This window comes from Leucoraja erinacea, chromosome 5 (assembly GCF_028641065.1).
Source record: "Leucoraja erinacea ecotype New England chromosome 5, Leri_hhj_1, whole genome shotgun sequence".
Taxonomy (NCBI): domain Eukaryota; kingdom Metazoa; phylum Chordata; class Chondrichthyes; order Rajiformes; family Rajidae; genus Leucoraja; species Leucoraja erinaceus.
The window spans coordinates 71164129-71174109 of NC_073381.1; the positions used below are offsets into that span (position 1 = coordinate 71164129).

The 9981-nt window shown below is 42.6% G+C and overlaps 1 non-coding gene across 1 annotated transcript; it reads left to right on the plus strand.

The window, feature by feature from the left end:
* The first annotated feature begins 9582 nt into the window (after positions 1 to 9582).
* trnak-uuu (transfer RNA lysine (anticodon UUU)) lies at positions 9583 to 9655 on the plus strand. Its single transcript has one exon. It is a non-coding gene; the product is annotated as a tRNA-Lys (tRNA).
* Positions 9656 to 9981: the final 326 nt, after the last annotated feature.

Here is a 9981-nt window from a genome sequence, read left to right on the forward strand (position 1 = left end):
GAAGGTTGGCGCTGTAATTAAGATGGCTAGCACAGTGTACGGTAAGTCCTTTAAAAGAGGGGGTGATGCGGGGTGAGGGGGGGAGAAGAGGGGAGAGAAGAGGGGAGAGAAGAGGGGAGAGAAGAGGGGAGAGAAGAGGGGGGAAGAGAAGAGGGGGGAGGAGAGGGGGAAGGGGGGGGAGGAGTGGAGACAACTTTTAAGAAGCCAGACAACTTTTAATAAGCCAGAGATACACAGCTGAGAAGTTCGGCGAACATTTAACATTACCGGTCGGTTATCCTTGGTTCTGAAAACTATTGCTTATGTTTTTTTTCCCCAATGAGCCAATGAAATTCACCGGTCAGCACCGGCTACAATCCACAACACCGTAAGAAAACCTTTGACCTCCTGGCAACCCATTAGGACCTTCTTGCGACCCACATGTGGCTTGAGAATTTTCGCTACTCTCTATGGCGGCTTCATTCTAGTCACCGCAAATTTTTTAACATGGTGAAAAATTCTTGGTGACCATAATGAGGTCGCGACTAGTTCCCAGAATGTGGGAACTCCTCACGACCATGAAGACAACTCCCCGGCAACTACCCGCGAACATGTGGCGAGCACGTGGCGACTCTCTTGACTTGACTGCATAGTCTCCTGCAGTCGCCTAAAAAGTCACCTAAGTGGGACAGGCCCATTAACAAGTACTTCACTTTTCTCTTTTACCATTTTTGCAACTAATTGAATCGAAGTATTAGATAAATAATTTAATGGAAGTATATGAGATAATTAGGGTGCAATAGTTTGGCAAAAATCTGATGTGAATTATTATAATAACTTGTATATTGTCTGGTGTTCTAAAATGTTATAAATTGCACCTATTAATTGTATGTATAAAAAAATGTTCATAAATACGCTGTTTGTCGTTCCTGCCTTTAGTTCAAAGTGAACATTATGTTAATCATTTAACATTATTTTATCCTGTTAATTGAAGTCCTATAACGTTTGCATATGAGCAAAACAAAAATTAATATTTTGGATGTTTGTTTTTTTAACCTGCTTCATGAATGTGTTGCTTTTGCCACACTTCCTCATTCTAATTAAATTGTGTTTATGTTTTGCCATTCGGTTTGGCCCATTATTTCCACCCCTGTCATTCTCTAATCACATGATTCTCAGACTGCTTATTCTGCAATTATGGTGGTGTTTTTCCAGCTACGAGGTGTTTTCACTGATAATCCTTGTTTTCAGTCTCTCATCATTTCCTCCCATATGATTTTCATTCCTTTCATATGGCAGACTTCATAACTGCCACCACTTCTTTCAAACAGAGTCCTTATTTTGTGGGACTTTAAACTCAGGCATGCATTGGTACATATGGTGAAAGGCATTGCATTCATTGGGCACCGATTATGTCAATTTCTTCCAAGGCCGCAGAAGAGAGATTGTCTTATTCACATGGTCTACAGTATATGCTTCTGATTAATATTGTATCATGATGGTACAACATCTATTTCAGACAGCCATGCAATCACTGTAGTGCACAAGGAGGCCATTTGGCTATTCAAGTTGTGTTGGTTCTTCATAGAACAATCCAATCAGTACGGTTGTCAAACCTTTCCCCATATTGCTGCAATTTCTTTTAATTCATTTTTTAAAGTTACAGTTGAATCTGCATCCACGATACATTCAGGCAGTGTACTTAGGTTACGACTATTTCCTCATGGAAATATATTTCCATTTGTTATCCTTTCACCTTTCACTAATCACTTTAAATCTGTACCCTTGGATCTTTGCCCTCTCTGCTAATGGAACTGAACACAATACTCTAAATGCGGCCTTGGTGACATCTTATACAACTGCAACATGATCTCCCAACTGTGTGTAAGAAAGAATTGCAGATGCTGGTTCACCCGCTGAATTACTCCAACATTTTGTGTCTACCTTTGATGACCTCCCAACTTCTATGCTCCATGCTCTGACTGATGAAGGCCAATGTGGCCAAAAGCCTTTTTGACCACCCAATCTACCTGCAACTCCACCTTCAGGAGACCCTGCACCTGCACTCCTAGATCCGTCTGCTGTACAAAACTCTCCAGAGCCCTACCATTCACTGCCTAGGTCCTGTCCATGTTAGACTTCCCAAAATGCAGCACATCACATTTTTCTGCATTAAATTCCATCAACCATTCCTCAGCCCACCTGACCAATCGATCAAGATCCTGCTGCAATTTGTCACACCCATCTTCACCATCTGCAAAACCACCCACCTTTGTATCATCTGCAAACCTGCGAATCTTGCCTTGTATGTTCTCATCCAAATCATTGATATCATAATTATAATTACTTTATTAGCCAAGTGTGTTTTGCAACATATGAGGAATTTGATTTGCCGTAGTCATACCAATAAAAAGCAACAAAACACACAAAATACATTTTGACATAAACATGTGACACCGCAGTGACTACTCCACATTCCTCACTGTGATGGAAGGTGAAAAAAAGTAAAATCTCGTCCCTTCTTTGTTCTCTCGCAGTCAGGGGCCTCGAGCCTTCCGTTGACGGGATGATCTTGATTCCCATAGCCGCCGGCAAGCCCTCCGTGTCGGGGCGATCAAGCTCCTGCATTTGGGGCGGGGGGTGGAATCTCAGCTTCCCCGCACCGGGCGATCTACCCCGGGACGAGGCTGATCAAAACCTTATGCGACTGGAGCTTCCCGACATCAGTCTCTACCCAAGACTGCGAGCTCCTTGATGTTGGAATCCGCAGGCCGCGGTTGGAGCGTGGATCCCAGGAAAGGGATCGCAGGCTCCAATGGCAAGTCCCCGTGGAGATGCTCAAAGTCAGTCTCAAGCAAGGCCTCCAGCTCCATGATGTTTGGCCACAGAGTGACCGGAGATACGATCCGGAAAATAAATGTATCTTCGTCAAGGTAAGAGATTGATAAAAAGTTTCCCCCGACCCCCTCCCCCACCTTCCCCATAAAACAAACCAGAGAACATTAACACATACTTTTAAAACACACAAAAAATAATTTAAAATAGTCAAAAAAACAGTAACAGTAAGTTGCCATAGATGACAAACAGTAACGGGCCCAGCACTGAGTCACACCACTAGTCACAGGCCTACAGTCCGAGAAGCAACTTTCCACCATCACCCTTTGCTTCCTTCCATGAAGCCAATTTTCTATCCATTCAGCTTTCTCTCCTTTGATCCCATGCGATCTAACCTTCCAGAGTAGCCTACCATGTCAAATGTTTTGCTGAAGTCCATATATACAAATCTGCAGCTCTGCTCTCATCGACCTTTTTGGTCATGTCTTCAACAAACTATAATGTGCTCACCTCATGTGTTGTGATTTTGTAGCATTATCTGCAACATCCAAGCTAAATATTCAAGAGGAAAGCTATCAGCTGATGGCATTCTGCCACAGAATCAATTGTTCATCTCATGGAGATGCAATAGTGCAAATGGTGGTGACGACAATATGTTTGTTGAAGTAACAATTCTAGTTGTCAGTGGTCAGTGAAATGTTTGCAATACTTGCCTGCAAGTGTTTCAATGACCATTGTTGAATGCTAAAGATAACGCCACTTTGCACCTGAACTTGGCTTTGACACCAGCTATGATCAGGATGAATATGGTGAATGCAGTTGACTTAGGTGAGGATAAACTGCTGAGTTGCCACACGACACTGGATGACAAGGAAGTAGCAATGAACAGGGTGGCAAGGAAGTAATTAGTGGGAGATGCCTTTGGCTGCTAATGAGCCACAAGAACAGGGTGCACAATAGTTGCAGATATATAACTTGTGGCTGCCAGAAGATAAAATTAATATGTTTTTCTCATAATGAAAATCAGAATTTTTACTAACTAAGGAAATGTTTAATGTTTCATACATCAAATCCTTGAACTGTTGTTTAGCTATTTTTTTAGAACATTTATAACAAACTGATCGTCTTAAAAATGTAAACAATCATTAGTAAATGGGGCTGAATAGAGTGGGAGGCAGTCACATTCCTAAACAAACATCTCTACATCCACTTACAGTGATGGCTTTGGTCTGTGGTGCTTACTCTGTTTCTGTGTGGTTAGTAAGCTTGGCCGGCACATCTATCACAACTGGAGTGTGTGTATTGACCTTGGGCAGCAGGGAGTTGAAGATCTTTGCAATTTCACACTCACTGGAGGCACAAACCATTTCAATAAGGCCAAACGCACTTTGGTACAGTTGTCCATCAAGCCACTTGCCATCTGCTCATGCTTCGCCATCTTGGTACCTTGGTCTCATTTTGATCACCAATAACCCGATGGATTTTATCATGTTCGATTCTGCCCTGCTCTGGTCCTTTCTCTGCAGGTGCCTGCCATGCTGTTGACACCTACCAGCTCTTAAACATGGTGGTTAGAGTCACAATGGTATTACAATGTCCGTCTCTGTATTGTGGCTTCCCCACCACACTAGCTCTACTGGGCTGTGCACTCAAGAACATTTCTGTCCATTTATAGCACCCTCCCTCAAAGACAACAGTAAATCTGTGGATTGACTGTAGCATGGTTGTCCGAAGGGAAACCACTTTAACCAAATCCCTGGCCTCAGTCAACCTTTCAAGTCCCCTTGTCAATTGCATAATGAATGGATCAGCTGCAGGAGAATGAAAATTTGAACTACGATCTTAGTTTCTAATGAGGTTTCTCTTTCAGGTTGAGTATATAAATGCAAAATCGGGTTAATCAATGCTAAATCTAAATATGCATGGAGGATATAACTACAAAGTAAAATTCAACTCTGGACTTCCATTTCCAGAAAACGTGCTTTTAAAAGTGAGGGCCCAAGCAAAAATGCATGTAAAAAGCTAATCACAATCTTAACATTTGGAATAAAACCACTACTGTGTCAGTGGCTCCATGACTTTCAACATTACGCATCTTTTGGATACATGAATTAGAAGATATTGGTGGAGCGGGATTATGGTGCAGCAGGATAGATCCATAGATTTGTTGTTATACAGTACAGAAATAGGCCTTCATTGTCCATGTTAGCCAACATGTTTATCTAAGCTAATCTTACTTGCTTGCATTTGGCCCATATTCCTCCAAATATTTTTGATCATGTACCTGTGCGAATGTTTCTTTTAAACATTGTAATTGCACCTGCCTCCACCACCTCCTCTGGCAGCGAAATGTGGAAACAAGGAACTGAAGATGCTGGTTTACAAAAGAAGACATGGAGTGCTGAAGTAGCTCAGCATGTCAGGAAGCATCTCATGAGAACATGAATAGGTGATGTTTCGAGTCGGGACCCTTCTTCAGATCCAGTCTAATGAAGGGTCCCCACCCGAAATGTTGTCTATACACGTTCTTCTTAGATGCTGCCTGACCTGCTCAGCTGCTCTGGCTCGCTATCGCCTTGTCTGGCAGCTCATTTCGTATACCCACACCCTCTATGTTTTAAATCTTTCCCCTCTCACCTTAAATCTATGCCCGCTAGTCTTAGACTGGAAATATTACTGTGACTATTTATCTTATCCATGCCTATCATCATTTTATAAACATCCATAAAGTTACAACTTAGCCTACTTTGTTCCATGGAAAAGAGTCCCAGCCTAAAGGGCCTGTCCCACTGCGACGACCTAATTGGCGAGTTTAGAAGAGTTTGCCCTCGACTCATACTCGCAGCATCATCGACACGAGGTCCTAGGAGGTCTTTGTAACTCTCCTTCATGCTCGAGAGTAGTCCCCGCGTACTCGAGGCCTCAGCTAGGTCGCACCATATTTTTCAACATGCTGAGAAATGCCCGCGAGTAAAAAAAGGTTGCCATGGAAAAAATCTATATTTTTTTACTCGTAGGTTTAGTCAAGGTAGGTCATAGTAGGTCGTAATGCCATCGTAGGTAATCAAAGGCAATCAAAGGTAATCGAAGGTAAAGCTCGTTGAGAAAAAAAAGGTAAGTAAACCGAACGGTAATGTTAAATGCCCGCTAAACTTTATCAAAAGTTGTCTGGCTTCTTAACAGTGTCTCCACTCATTCTCCCCCCTTCTCCCGCCTTCTCCCGCCTTGTCTCCCCTTCTCTCCCCTTCTCTCCCCCCACCCCTAAAGGACTTACCGTAACTGTGCCAGCCGTGTTTTACATTCCTGTTCACCGCGGGTGTGAATTTGAGACAGCGCTCTCCCGCTTTCCCTGGCCCCCACCTTTGCGATGTGTTTGTTTGTGTGTGTGTGTGTGTGCAGACGGACGATCCAGCTCGCGGTTTCATCGCTGACGGTCCATCCAGCTCGAGGTTTTTCAGGCGAGTGTCCTCGAGCTTGAAAGACGAAGACAGTCGCTGAAAAGTCGCGCTAGTGGGACAGGCCCAACTCCAGTACTCAATGCCAGGGCCAATGAAGGCAAGTGTGCCATATCTCAGAGATCAGCAAAGAGTGGAAGTTAATCAAAACTCTATGTTGCTCACTAGCAGTGCTGAAAATAAAAATAACACTGAGGCACTGATGTGTAGTATCCTCTAGTGGTGACACATTTCATTTCAGTTAAGGCACAATGAAAGCATAAGCAAGATGATTTATTTTGGACGATCTTTGTATTAATATTAAAAATACTTCAAAAGTGAATAGCAGAATTCATGGAAGACTACATTTAATGAAATATATATTTTGGGTGTCTTAAACAGAGATTAATTTGTCTGAATTAATGGGAAATCTGTTCGAAGCACAAAGATGCACAAAATAGTTAATTCTATGTCAGACTGTCAGACTTACTGGAGCCATGTATTCCCCATGTATTCCCCATGTATTCCCCATGTATTCCCCATGTATTCCCCAACCTACATGTTTATGGATTCTCCATGCAATATTGAGGAATACATCTCAAGCAGGTGACAGAAAACCATGGCATTGGAAACGTTTGGGGTGATGCCTTATGCCGGCCAAGCTGATGATTAAAAAAATGTGCTTTATCTAAATATATACTTACTTCATAAAATATTAGAGCATACACGCGGGAGATGACTTTGCCCTCATTCATGGGACCTAGCACAGAAATAGGCCTTCAGCCCAACTCGCCCATGCGGACCATGTTGCCGAACTGTGATAGTCCCATTCACAAGCATTTAAACATTTTATAAACGTTTCAATAGTACCTTCCTCTATTGTTTCCTTTAGCAGCTTGTTTCATGTAGCTACACCCTTTGTGTGTAATGCTCGCACTGCCTAATCTCCTTTAAAATCCTTAATCCTATGCCCTCTAGTTTTACACTCCCCTACCCTGGGAAAATGACTGTGACTATCTGCAGTAATGACGCCTATCATGATTTTATAAACCCCTGTAAGGTTACCCCTCAGTCCACTTTGCTCCCGGGAAATCAGTCACAATGTATCCAATCTCCCCTTGTAACAAGTCTGCCAGTTAGATCATATACTTGTTCATCTTTTCTGCACCCTTTCTGGCTTAATCACATCCCTCCAATAGCGTGGTGACCAGAACTGCACACCATTCTCCAAGTATGCTCTAACCAAAGATATATTTTCCTATGATGTTTACAATATGGAAAATGTCATCATTTTTGCAGTCCCCATCTGTTGGTCATAAGAGTACACGGCCCAGAGTTGCTCAATATCCAGTGGAGACAACACCCATTACAGTTGTTCTTCTCCACAAAGCCTTTGCAATGGATGCATCAAGCTTAGAGCATCACTCAGCATGTGTTCCTGCACCTTGGAATGTGTTTATTGCCATCATTTGGTTTCAGACCACTCCTTGCACTAGAAGAACAATAAGGTTTGGGCAGACCAAAGTGTGCCAGATCTTTGCCCTTGTATGTGTCCCGAATGCGTTATTCCTCTTATCATGTATCTGTACACTGTGGGATGGCTCGATTGTAATCCTGTATTGTCTTTCCGCTGACTGGTTATCACGCAACAAAGGCTGTACTTCGGTACGCATGACAATAAACTGAACTCTCCCCATATCCATCCTTTTAAGACCACTCAATATCTTATCTTATATATTTTAGAAAATGATGTATAATGCTATGCAGCTGCATTGGATGAACATGAACAAAGACTCTATCTATCTCTTTCCAGACGTTCTTGACAAACAAGGGGTCCACAAAGAGGTGGATGATTAATAACTCTGAGAATAATAAAATTCTCAGAGGTGATGACTTACCAGCTAACTTACATCGAACATAGAAAATAGAATTTTTGTCGACCTTCGATTTTTCCAGCATTTGCAGTTCTTTCTTAAAGAGAACATAGAACGGTATAGCACAAGAACAGGCCTTTCAGCCCACAGTGTCTGTTCATGTCATAGGAGGCTATTCAGCCTATCGTGTCTACTCTGCCATTCACTCATGACTGATCTATCTTTCCCTCTCAACAACATTTCTTCCCCTTAACCTTTGACACCTTGATGCCAAGACCAATTCATATATGCTTGCACACAATCCATATCCCTCCATTCCCTATGCCTATCCACAAGTCTCTTTAATGCCTCTATTGTAGCTGCTCTGGCAGTGTGCTCCTGGCACTCACCAGTGTCTGTAAAATACTTGCTCCACATTTCTCCTTTAAACTTTGCCCCTCTCACCTTAAAAGTATGCCATCTAGTATTTGATTTTTCCATCCTGGGGAAAAAATGTTTTGAATGTCCAACCTATCTATGCCACTCATCATTTTATATACTTCTATCAGGTTTCCACACAACCTCTGGCATTCCAGAGAAAACAATCCAAGTCTGATTAGCCTCTCCCTGTAGCTTATACCCTAGAATAGACAATATATAACAGACAATAGACAATAGGTGCAGGAGTAGGCCATTCGGCTCTTCGAGCCAGCACCGCCATTCAATATGATCATGGCTGATCATCCCCATTCAGTACCCCGTTCCTGCCTTTTCCCCATATCCCCTGACTCCGCTATCTTTAAGAGCTCTATCTAACTCTCTCTTGAAAACATCCAGAGAAGTGGCCTCGAATCCAGAGAATTGGCCTCCCTTTCCACAGCCTTCACATTCTTCCTGTAATGGGGAGACCAGAAATGACTCTGAGTGATTTGATACGCTGTGGAATAGTGAGGGAGAAGCATGGTCCCATTTAACTTTTAACTGAATATCTCACACAAATATGATGAGCATGTCCTGCAAAATGAATTTCAAGTTCAAGTTCACATGTATTGTCACATGCACCAATTGGTACAGTGAATTTGAGTTACCATATAGCCATTCAAATAAAAATAACACAATATGGAATATTGATACAACACTGATACAACATTGATATATGAAATAACACAATATGAATGGCGGTGCTGGCTTGAAGGGCCAAATGGCCTGCTCCTGCACCTATTGTCTATTGTTTATTGTCTATAATACACAATAAAGTTCAACATAAACATCCACCACAGCGGAATTTCCCACTGTGATGGAAAGCAATAAAGTTCAGTCATCTTCCTCTTTGTTCACCCCTGGTTGGGGCCTTTGAACCCTCCGCAGTCGCCGCTACTGACGGCCCGATGTTCAGGCCCTCTTGTCAGGATGATCGAAACTCCGGCGTCGAAACGGGACAGAACACTTTGAGGAGGATATTAAAACTGGATACTACAAGGGCCCGGATAGCTCAGTTGGTAGAGCATCAGACTTTTAATCTGAGGGTCCAGGGTTCAAGTCCCTGTTCGGGTGTTGACTTTTTGTACATCAAACACACATCATAGATGTACAGAGGGATCTTGGGATCTGTCCATAGATCTCTGAAAGTGGCAACTCAAGTCGATAGATTGATTAAAAAAAAGGCCTATAGTATGTTTGCCTTCATCAGCCAGGGTACTGAGTGTAAGAGGCAGTCGGTTTGCAGCTTTATATGACCTTGGTTAGGCTACATTTGGATTATTGGTTGCCTCATGACGGAAAGGATGTAGAGTCTTTGGCGAGGTTGCGGCAGATGTTTACATGAAAGCTGCCTGGATTAGATGGTATTAGCACGAAGGAGAGGTAGGACAAACTTGGAT